Consider the following 11,995-nt stretch of genomic DNA (forward strand, 5'->3'; position numbering starts at 1 on the left):
AAAATTCTGAGATATCTAGTCTACCCATTCCCTCCATGCATTGTCTTTTCCCAGTACACAAAGACAAACCTTCCCTAAAAGTTGCAGTTGTTCATTGACTTTTTGTTTCTCACCCTGATATCCTGCAGGACAATGCATCCATCTCTCTTGTGCTGGTATGTCAGAAACATCTCTGCATGCTCCTTCTGCTCATGTGACTGCTCCTTAAGGAACTTGGCCATGTGCCTCAGGAAAACATCATCACAGTCAACATAGCAGGACTGGGGGAAAACAGTGTAAACAACGTTTACAATCTTGGGTTGTAGAGAGAAAGCTTCTGCATGTTATTTACATAGGCCCTCTCCTAAATTAATAGCCCTTTGTATTAGGCACTATTTAGTAAGAGCAGTAGACAAGTAGACTGGGACCTTGTTTACTCAGAGACAAAGTTAGCATGAAGGATACAGATGCAGGAGTTTAAAGCACAATAGCTGCTCTGCACTGACTCCCTGCCTGGACTCACTCACTTCACATTACGTTTATTTAAGTGCTCATGCAGATAGGCCCATAGTTTGTAGCAAGCTGGGGTGTAAGTCTACCCCACACTAGTATGCCCCACCTCATGTGTGGGCAGTCATTGCTGCTAGAAACTAGACATTCCCTACTGCACTTTAAATCTACACCCACATTAAATAGACCTTCCCCCAAACTAAGTGCTTATTTAGACAAGCAGTGTTTGCTTAATATACTTTGTACTAAAATAGTGTCCACACAGAGAGCAAGTGCAAAGTATCTCATGTACATGAACTAGTTCAAGCTTCCCTCCACCCCCACGTAGAGCAGCGCTTTGATTTGTTACCCCTTTTTCAATCTGGGTTTAGGTTTAAGTTAAGTGCTGCTCTTGATTAGGCTTCCACTGTCCCCCTGGAGTTACTTGTAGGTGCCTACAGGAACAGCTTAGCAATCTTCTACTGTTTTCAAAATGGCTAGGTCAATGGCACTTCATTGACTAGTTGAGTTACATCATGACAGGATTCAAACTCTGACCGAGACTAAGTCAGCTCCCACCCCACCTCCCCTTAGAGATTTCACAGTCTCTCAGTTACTTAGTCACACCAGCTACTGCATAGTCCTAGTTAGTATTTTGTGCTTCATGTAATACCCATTTCTGTATGCTGCACACTAACAGCCACTCACTCCCATCCAGCCTCGCCATAAGCTGACCTACCATCTGAGCCTTGTAGTAGTTGGACAGGGCTTTCTGCTATCAGAGCAAAGGGAAAGTTAGAGCCGTCAGGCATAAACTTGGACTAAAGGATGGCACAGTTTGTCATGAGAGAGGTCAGCATTTTTATGCAATTCCTGAGGGGACACTTCACCCAAGAGCATAGGATGTCTGAGGAATATCCATAGGCAATGTACTCCTGTCCCATCCCCTCCTCACCTGACTGTCTGCTCTCAGTTTACTATGTTCATTCCATACTAGCCAATGATTTGTCAGCAAGATGCCTGAGGCCTCCTTCATCCCGACCCCAGTTCAACATCACAATACAGACTTTAATAGGTTAGTCAATTTTATTCCCAGCACTTAGATGGTCATTGATACAGCTTCTCTCCTCTGGAAAAGAGCCAGAAGTGTTAAATGGGTAGGTCAGTTGCTCTCCCCCAGGGTGAGCTTGTCAAACAGGTACTCTCCCATGCCATTCTGGGGCACTCCTAGGTGCTTCAGGTTGGTGAGGTGGTCTCCCAGCTGCTTGATGGCCTTCACCTGCTCCTCCAGGTAGTTAGACTCCAGGAAGTCACATAGCTGCAGAAGCAGATAGGAGGTTTAGGGTATTAGACTAACTTCTGCTCTCCAATATTCAATACTGTAGATTTAGTGAGCCAGTGGTGCACATACATAGTTACACAAAGAGCAGCTTTCACTGCTGGTTAGCGTGAAGCCTCCAGTGCTAGGCAGTTTTGAACAGACCTTCCTGAAGACTGTTTAGATTCTGGGAGTATGGATTTGCTTCACAGGTTTCAGGGGGCATGAACCTTATCTTTATGCACTTCATTTGAGCAGATGTGATTACTCATCAGGTGCATAGAATGGAAGCTAAAGTGATTTAACAGAGCTACAGTTACCAGCATGACAATATCTCTAGTAAGAGAGGCTACTCCGTCATTTGTGCACAGATTAAGAGACAGGACATTAGACAGAGATTCAGTAGCAATTCTATTTATAACATCAATAAACCAACATGAAGAGTAGATATGTATGCTGTTTCCAGACATGCTTCACTAGAGTACTGCTACCTGGATTGAAAGCCAAGGACTCGCTCTCCCACACTGGGCAGCACATCCAAAACAGGGGATAGTGCATATTCTAGTCCTGGCCATACTCACATGGGGGGGGGGGCGCGTTCTTCTCCATAGCCAGCTTGTGCAGGTCCAGTAGGGCCTGGTACACAGTCTTCTCCAGCTGCAGGGCCTCAAGACGGTTCCCCCACTCATCAGGGGGGAGGGAGGATAGCTTAGTGGTTTGAGCATTGGCCTGCTAAACCCAGGGTTGTGAGGGGGCCATTTAGGGAACTGGGGTAAAAATCTGTCTGGGGATAGGTCCTGCTTTGAGCAAGGGGATGGACTAGATGACCTCCTGAGGTCCCTTCCAGCCCTGAAATTCTATGATTCTATTCTGGCTTCTGTAATACCAGCCAGAATAGCATAATAGATCCCCAACATTCTTAGAAGAAAAACTTACATACAAGTGGGAAAAGGTTAGGATGAGAACTGGGCAAGAAACACTTTTTCCATCTCTCTAAACTTTCCAGTTCTGCACTGGGATGAAACTGTGACCATCTGAAATTTCATAAAACCAAAGGGAGAGACCCAACTCAGAATAGCCTGTAGCCTGGTGGTTAGGGCACTTATCTGGGATGAGGAGGACTTGACTCTGCCCAATTTCTAGGGCAATAGACACCAAGATAATAGCTATTCTAAGTTGTGCTTGGTCTTTTGCTAGAAAGACCATTCTAACAAGCGTTTTGTCAAAACCCATACTTTGAAACGGAAACGCTTAATCACTTTTCAATGAAAGCCCATTTTGAACAAACACAATGTAATGTAGCAAAGTAAAAATCACACATTTTCTTTGGTCATACCTGCCAATAATAATCTCTCAAGGCTTAAGTGTTTTCTAGTGAACATGCATCATCCACTAATAGTGATCAATAGCACTGCTATATTACTTCACCGCTAACCCCAAGCCTACCATTCACAGCTCAGACATTTAAGTAGAGCAGTTAGGAATTTAAATCCTGTGCTCCAGAAAGAGTTTTACTCCTATGGCACTAAATAATAAGGTCACATTTGGTCCTTAGACTTCCAGTTTGACTTGCTTATGTAGCAAAGCTCTATGGGAAATTCCTCTTAAGATTCCCATCTCTACAGCCCCCTCATATTTTCTCTTCACATAGCTAGAGAAGAGAAACCCTATTAGAGACTCCATTCCACTGACCTCCCACCACACATGGTTAGGGACTTAGTTGCTCACCTTTATGTCCTGTAGGATAACATGCCCCCCTTGCTTGTTTTGGTAGGTCAGAACTTTCTCTACATGCTCCCTCTCCTCATAGGGCTTACCTTCGTGAACTGGGCCACATGCCGCAGGGCCACATCATCACAGTCAAAGTAGTAGGACTGGGGAGACAGGGAAAGCAGTGGTGACAATTTAGGATATTTGGATTGTGGTAGCACCAGGAGACTCCAGATGAGATTATGGGCTTCATTATGGTATATAAAAACACCTTCCTGCCTCAGAGAGTTTGATAGGCAGCTGCCCAAGACCTTACATGTAAAATGTTACTCCTATGTTGAAAGTAAGCACAATGAGCTTAAGGACAAAGTTTTCTTAAGTATGTATGTGTCTCTGGCACTTGAGTCCCAGAAATGGTTAGCAGTAGGATTTGCATGTTTCAGAAGATTTGCCTTAAAATGTCCCTCTTAAGTATCACCAACTTCCTGTGTTGGAGAACCAGAAACTGAACTCACTTTGATTAATTGCAGCCTCGTATTCAGCTCTGATGCACCTGAGACTCCATTACTATACCTGTGGGGTTGAACAGGGAAGGGGATGTAGCAAAAATTTGTAACAATAGCAAACACAACCCAAGCAGAAGCACAACCCAGAGCCCAGGTATAAACCTTTCCTAGGCACAGCTGGCATTAATACTGTTCAAAATAGGGTGTGGCTGTGACTAGCAGCTGCTGCCCATTAGAAAGTCCCTTCCTCGCCAAGCCATTGCAGATGGGTGTGTTAATGAATTTCACTAGTGAATGGATGATTCAGACGTATGACATCTACAGTTAAAACCACACCTCTGACAAGAGCCGGGGAGAGGGTTAGTGATATAGAATGCTCCTGCAACTGGACATTCAGTCCATTTGGGGGTGGGGTAGGGGGTGTTGGTTGGGTTTGTTTTGTTTCCTGGTACAAATTATTTTGTGTCCCACTGTGTACAAACAACTGTGGTTTCCTCACACTGGCCTGTAGAGAGGGGGGGGGGGGGGGGGGGGGGAAAAGAGGAGGTGATATCAAATGTATCATGTACAAATGTCACTTACTCTAATCCCTACTGAGGCATTTCAGAGCTCTTTACATATAAGAAGCTTGGCCTACTATAGGAGTTCTCTCCCACAGCATTCATCTCTCTCTATTGAATCCCACCATCTGCCATAACAGAGGCTGGAGCATGGATATATCAGATTAACAGTGAGAGACAAAGACATGAAACCAGACAGCTGCTCCATTGCTCTCACAGAGAGTGAAAATAGAAACAGGGCAAATAGGTACATGTCCATTTCAGCTAGTGGGGTTTTCCCCCCACTGACCCGGCAGATGCCCACACACCCAGCTCTCTTCTTTAGTCACCAGTGGGGCAAAGTGTACTCTGTTCCAAATAGGAAGAAATGGTAGAGTCTATGACTCCCTCCCTTCAGCTGCTCTTGTTATGCTCACACCTATACAACCCTTATTAAATGTATTTATTACTTTGGGGGAAAGGACCCAGCTCCTTCAATAATCAGTAATTGATGTACACAGCTCATATAAAGCCACACTCTCCCCTCAGGTATGTGTCTCTTGTTAGCAGAGCAGCTGAAAATATTGACTGGTCAGAAATCCAAGGTGTCCACTTTCCCTCAAACCTTTCTCAGTTTTGCAGGATGTGGCTTGTTCCTCCAATGGAGCTGTATTATCACTGTAATCCACACAGGCACCTTGTCCAGAGTGCACATGCACATATACCACAAGAGTAAGCCAAGTCATTCTGTTACCTTATCAAACCCCTCCAATTCTAGGAGACAAGCTCTGGCATGTAGGAAACTGGCCTTCTGCACAGTCCACAGCACTCCTAGAGAGAAGCTCATTGAAGAATGTTTAGGTACCAGTACAACTTGAGCCTGTACAGAAAAGGGGAAGTATATGAAATTGCTCAGGGGGGAATGTTATGCATTATAGCAAAGGCATTAACTGGCTTGTCTCTGCTGCTTGTTCCCAAGGAGTTGTTTGTTTATAATCGCATGTAATTTTCAACCTTATTTAGGTAGCACCATATTTAATGTAATACAAAAAGCTAAAAGGAAGCCCCTGTACAATCATTCATTTATTATCCAGAGTGCATATTAAAACTGAATCTCCCTCACCCTACTAGTGTAGCAATATGTCATAAGAAGCTCACCTCCTATGCTGTCTTCCCACCTAAAACTACAGCTGCAGATCCAACAAGATGACAGGGAGAAGAAAAAGGAAGATCAATATGGTGAAAATTTCTACCCAGGAGCAGCGCCAGGGTTTTTAGGCGCCCTAGGCGGGGGGTCCTTCCACGCTCCCAGTTGTTGTCGTCAGCAATTCTGCGGCGGGAGGTCCTTCTGCGCTTCTGGTCTTCAGCGGCGGGTCCCAGAGCGAGTGAAGGGCCCACTGCAGAATTGCTGCTGAAGACCCGGAAGGACCCCCTGCTGCTGCCCTCTAGGCAACCACCTAGGTCACCTAAATGGAAGCGCCAGCCCTAGATATACCATGCTTCCTAGAGGCATTCTTAGAGACATGCTTAGGTTGATTCTCAGTCAGGTAGGCTTCGTCCTCCAGGCCCCACTCATTCACACCCTGTCATAGCATCTCCATTGCTGTTTTGGAGGCAGAAAAGCTTAATGTCACCTAGGTTAATTGACTATTAGCCACTCATGTCTCTACTGTCTAACAGACCCACCTGAACACGAGCTGAGACAACATAATCCTGTTGAACACCTCCTAAGGGAGGCCTCTGAGGAGATGAAGAGTACCCCTCTAAGCTAAGGAATTACTATACCCATGTTGCCAAAGGGGAAGCTAAGGCATATGGCAGGTTAAGTAACTTAACCAAGACCACAAGGGAATTCTACAGCTGAACTAGGACCTGAACAAATCTTTCCCCAAGCCCCAGTCCTGTGTCTTCTCAACTAGAGAGCCCTTCTACCAGAGATGCTCACCAATGCCTGATGAGCTATGTCAATGATAATCCCCTCTCAGTCTGAGCAGAGGCTTCTGTTAGAAACCAAATCAGCCACCTCCTTGATGGTTAGTCTGTTAAGCTGCCCACAGCAGATGGCTGGAAGTATTTGGGAGGCCTACAGAGAACAGGTTGAGTTTCAGATGTATGACATAAGCTCTTATCACAGAGTAGGATCTCCCAGCCACCCCTGTATTGGCACTATGACACATACACTAGGCCCAGGGAGAGGAGAAAAAGAGGAAGGTGTTACCTGTTCCCCAGACTCTGGCTATGTTATGCCTTGTTCTAGCAATCTTACCATAGGATTGCAGTGTTTATTCCCCCTTCCAGAAGGGGGGTGGGGGGAGGGGGAAGGCAGTGAGTAATTAGAAGAGAATAAGCTTTCTCTGGAAGCCAGACTACCCACATCTGAGCCTACAGCCTTCCACAGGAAGGGGGTTTTATTTGCCCACGCCCACACTAAAGAATGAAGGACACTTGCCATTTTGGTTGCTGAATGAACTAGGTTCAATTCCAGCTCCTTGTTACATAGCTGTGGTCATCTTCAGTGCTGCAGAAGCCAACTAACCCAATGTAGGCAGAAGAGTCAAATAGCAACTCCAATCTAGAGTTTGTTGTAACTACGGTGGTACCATATTTGTGTAGGGTGAAGCCCCTCACTGAAGAGGCTACCAAAAGCACCTTGTGTTGGGGGCAAAACAAGACAAATAGGAGGCTAGCCCAATACAGTTTAATGATTTAGTTCTGCAATTGATTTAGTGTATAACACTTATGTGCTTATAGACAGGAAAACACAAGCCTGTCTTACGGCTATTTCCATAAGAAACTGTACCTGAAGCCTTAATGATGCATCACCTCAGTATGTTTTGATACTTGGCTCTTGTGTGGCAAGGATGAGACCATGTTTCCCTCTTGTCCAAGCTGGATAGACTTTAAAAAAAATAAAGCAAAACACACACCTGTGACAAAAACTTGTTGGGTTTCAAAGTGATACTCCATGACTCTTCCTAGATGTTCCCCGTTCATGAGAAGCATCTTACTAATAGAAGTAGACTAGAGCAACAAATAAAAGTAGAAACTAAGTTGCTGGACAAATAGCAAATTTTATGTTGAGGCTATGCAGATATTGCAACTCACAAGCAGCTGTAAGAGACAACAGATCAGGACTGCACTCTAGACAGCTTCAGAGTTTGGAGCTTAGCTGCTCTCCCCCAGGGTGAGCTTGTCAAACAGGTACTCTCCCATGCCATTCTGGGGCACCCCCAGGCGCTTCAGGTTGGTGACATGGTCTCCCAGCTGCTTGATGGCCTTCACCTGCTCCTCCAGGTACTCAGACTCCAGGAAGTCACAGAGCTGTGGGAAACGGGAAGGGTTAGGATGGACTTATGCCTGCTCAGACATACAGCACTGCATTGTTTTATGGAGTTGCCAGCTAGGCACCAAGCTGCAATGCCAGCCAGGTAGTGACAGCTAATTGCAGTCAAACTCTCTCAGTCCCCAGATGCTCTTCTCATGCAAGTCCCTGAAAGTCTGGGAGGGAGGGTCAAGAGGGCATTCTGCAGCCATTTAACTCCCACTTACTGAGACAAGAAACTAGTAGGCATTCATGCTACAGTGATGGCTCATTCAAATACCTGGATAGATTATAGTAGCTTGATCATACAATGTTTCTCCTCTATGGGTCAATGACTTCCCCCACCACATCCTAGGTCTCTTGTATAGCTATTTGCCATACAAGACAGCTTTGTCACCCTTCCCTTCATGTGTAGCTATAGGGACCAGTCATTTCACAACTTAATCGATCTTGTGACCCTGCCATCCCAAAACATTGTCTGGTTCATTCTTTTACAGTAGGTTGGGGCAGTTGCTTTCTATTTGCATCCATAAGAACCAGAGGGAGACCTTCTATCCATGGGTATGTCAGACCAATTCACTTTTGATGCCCTGACCACAGAAGTCAGACACTCTAGTTTTAGAGAGTTCTGGGGTCTGCAGAAGCCAGCTAATAAGGCTTCTGGACCATGTTCAATATAGTATTCAAGCCACAGCCACTCATGAACAGTATTCATGTCTCCTCCTCCACTCACATGGGGGTCATTCTTCTCTGTAGCCAGCTTGTGCAGGTCCAGCAGGGCCTGGTTCAGAGTCTTCTCCAGCTGCAGGGCACATTGCAGGGCCTCCGGCCGGTCCCCCACTCATCCCGTTCTGGTTTCTGCGCAAGAAAGTAACAGTTAGTCTGGTCCTGCCTCTCAACAATTCCAGTCTCATTTATCCAAAATGAATTTCTCTGTCTTGTGCTGGGGGATAGAAAGGAATTTGCTCTTTTAGCTGAACTTGTGCATTATCCAGAGACCCCTACCCAGGACTGTGAGGAGGCCGACTAGTCCCCAGCTGCATGCAAGGCCACCCTGCTGCTGAATGGCTCCTACCCCCTCCACTATCTGAGCTCCCATTTATCCAAATAGTCCTCCATGCTATTGGATAATCATCATCTAGCCAAAGTCTCCATTCACTGGCACACGTGTTGTATTAAAAAGAGGTTTTCCCCTCCCCACCCTCAATTGTTTTATCTATAAAGTGTAGCTAAACACTGGGGAAGGGGGAAGAGAGAGTGTGGGGGAGCAGGATAGGGGAAAGGATGGACAAAGTTTGTGAATTATAATAATGCCTGCTAGAGTGTTCACAGAAATCTCTATTACCAGGGTTGGTGTAGACCACAGAGTAGAATTCTAGCCCTAGCCTTCAAAGAGTTCGACAGATGTGAACAAGAGATACAGATCTTCTGCTCCTGATCCATAGGCCTCAGAGAGGACACCCTCAATGGATGATATGATAATACCTAACTTTTATGCAGTACTTAGCAGATCTTAAAGCAAATACAAGGAAGTCAATATCATTATCCCCATTTCACAGATGGGGAAATTGAGGCACAAAAAGATTAGGCAACTTGCTCAAGGCCACCCACCCTGGGAGTGACAAAACCAGGAATAGAATCCAGGTCGCCTGAGTCCCATTCCAGTGCTCCATTCATAACCCCTACATTTTATTCTTGCAGGCCAGTGAGTCATGTTTATGACATGGAAAAGTTACTTAACTCCTAGAGAATTTAGGGCAGCAGTGGGATCCCTCAGAATCTCCTCTTAGATTTGTATCTCACCTTGATGTCCTGCAGGACAACACGCCCTCCTCGCTTGTTCTGGTAGATCAGAAACTTCTCTGCATGCTCCCGCTCCTCATGGGACTGCTCCTTCAGGAACTGAGCCATGTGCTTCAGGGCCACATCATCACGGTCAAAATAATAGGACTAAGGAAGAGTATCAAGTATTAACAGACATCAGCCATGGGACAAGGATAAAACACTCTACAGAAAAACAGTTCCTTCCAATGTGCAATAGAAAACCTCAGTGTAAGGAAAGTTATCCTATCTCACTCTTCCTCTGTGAAGAAGGTTATATACAGAAACTCAAGCATCTCTCACCAATTGAAGGTGGAGTACATACATAAAGGCCTCCCCACTTACCCTACCAAGAAGCATTACTATTATACTTCTGATACTGCTGCCATAGGGACCTCAGGTTGAGTTTGTAGCTCCTCCTTTGTCTTTAATAGATGTACTGCATGGGCAATGGTCAGTCCTGGCAGCCTTATACCCACAACAGTTAATGCTAACAGGTCTCAGAAGTGGTCATAGGGAAAGAGTACAAGTGACTATTTTTTAACATAGTTTTGCTCTTCTATTTCAATGAGAAAATTTTTTATTAAATATGGTTCACTTACAAACAATTACCTTAATAGGTCTATAAAGGACATTTCTGTCTACTTTCTAACAGCTCTAGCCTCTGAAAAGAGAGGCAACACTCACCAGGGACAGATAGACATAGCTGGCATACAGCTCCAGGTTCACAAGGTGATTCACAGCAGCCTCACACTCAGCATGGAAGTTTTGGCGCACCTGGGACTCCATTCCTCTGCTTGCAAGGTTTTTGCAGTAAAGTATGATCAATAAGCTAACACTTAAAACAACTTCTCTTCAAGCACTGCTGCACAAAACTCACAACTCCTCACCCACACAAAACCTGGTCCCCTCCAGCTGCTATTAATAGTGTTCAAAGCCAGGTGTGGGTGTGACTGACAGCTGTGGCTGCCCAATGGAAACACCCTTCCTTACCAAGGAACCAGGTGGGGGCTGTGGGTGAGGCTGTTTCTCACTTTCCACAGGTAACATGACCTGGCCAATTAGCAGAATGACCCTGCAGCCTAGGCCCTGCAGACAGGGGAGACAAATGAGGAAAGTTCAACAGACAAATCCAGTTTCCCAATAGCTCTGTAAGGAAGGGAAGGAGGAGTAGTGGGGTGTTTGGAGGACAGATACTATGATGATGGCGGCCAGATAAGTACCTAGATACTTAACTGAGGGATATACCATAGATTAGACAAAATGCTCAATGGAGTGAACATCTTTCCTATGACATTTCCAAAGGGAGGCACGAGCCCTTCTGCTATCTGAAATGTTACCTAACACAGCTGGTGTTATATGGAGAACATGGAAAGGACCTTGAGGTTTATCATAAGATAGGGCATAGGAGGAAAAGTCAAGATCAGGAACGTCACAGCAGCAGGGACTGTGCTTTTCTTTATGTTTGTACAGAACTTAGCACATTGAGGGTATTACCAGAAATGAATAAACAACAACAAAAACTATAACATGGACAAGGGTGAAAACATGGAGCCCCAGAGACCCAAGGAGAGAGTGAGGGGCCGGGTGGGAGCAACAGCCATGTGGCACGTAGCAGCAGGGGCATATGAAAGTTGGCGGTGATGATCACAGAAACAGAAAGCCAAAGGTAAAGCTGAACACAATTCATAAAATTGCACTTAAAGGCATCAGTGACAATAAAGGGTTTTTAGTGGCCAACTGCAGCATATTGTTCCATTATTACATTTCCAGTTGATGGGGCTAGCACAAGGGTGGGCAAACTATGGCCCGTGGGCCGGATCTGGCCCATCAGGGCTTTGGTCTGGCCCACAGGATTGCCACCCCCGTGACACTGCAGGGCTAAGGCAGGCTCCCTGCCTGCCCTGGCCCTGTGCCACCATGTCCCTGGGGGGTGGGGCAGAGGGCTCCATGCATTGCCCTCGCCTGCAGGCACTGCCCCCCGCAGCTCCCATTGGCCGGGAATGGGGAACCACAGCCAATGGGAGCTTTGGGGGAGGTACCTGCAGCAAGGGCAGTGCACAGAGCCCTCTACCCCCCTCCTTCCCCCAGGGATGTGGTGCCAGCCACTTCCAGGAGTGGCACAGGGCCAGGGGAGGCAGGGAGACTGCCTTAGCCCTGATGCCACCGCAGAGCCACTCAAGGTAAGTGGTGCCAGGCCAGAGCCTGCAACCCGAGCCCCTCCTGCACTCCAACCCCCTGCTGCACCCCTCCTGCACTCCAACCCCCTCCTGCACTCTGCACCCCAAGCCCCTGCCCTGAGCCCCCTCCC

The 11,995-nt window shown here is 46.3% G+C and overlaps 2 pseudogenes; both read right to left on the reverse strand.

The window, feature by feature from the left end:
* Positions 1–1,630: 1,630 nt before the first annotated feature.
* Positions 1,631–6,330, reverse strand: LOC117886757 (annotated as a pseudogene).
* A 1,376-nt stretch (positions 6,331–7,706) lies between these two features.
* LOC117886785 lies at positions 7,707–10,473 on the reverse strand (annotated as a pseudogene).
* Between the last annotated feature and the right edge of the window lie 1,522 nt (positions 10,474–11,995).

Source organism: Trachemys scripta, chromosome 13 (assembly GCF_013100865.1).
Source record: "Trachemys scripta elegans isolate TJP31775 chromosome 13, CAS_Tse_1.0, whole genome shotgun sequence".
Taxonomy (NCBI): Eukaryota; Metazoa; Chordata; order Testudines; family Emydidae; genus Trachemys; species Trachemys scripta.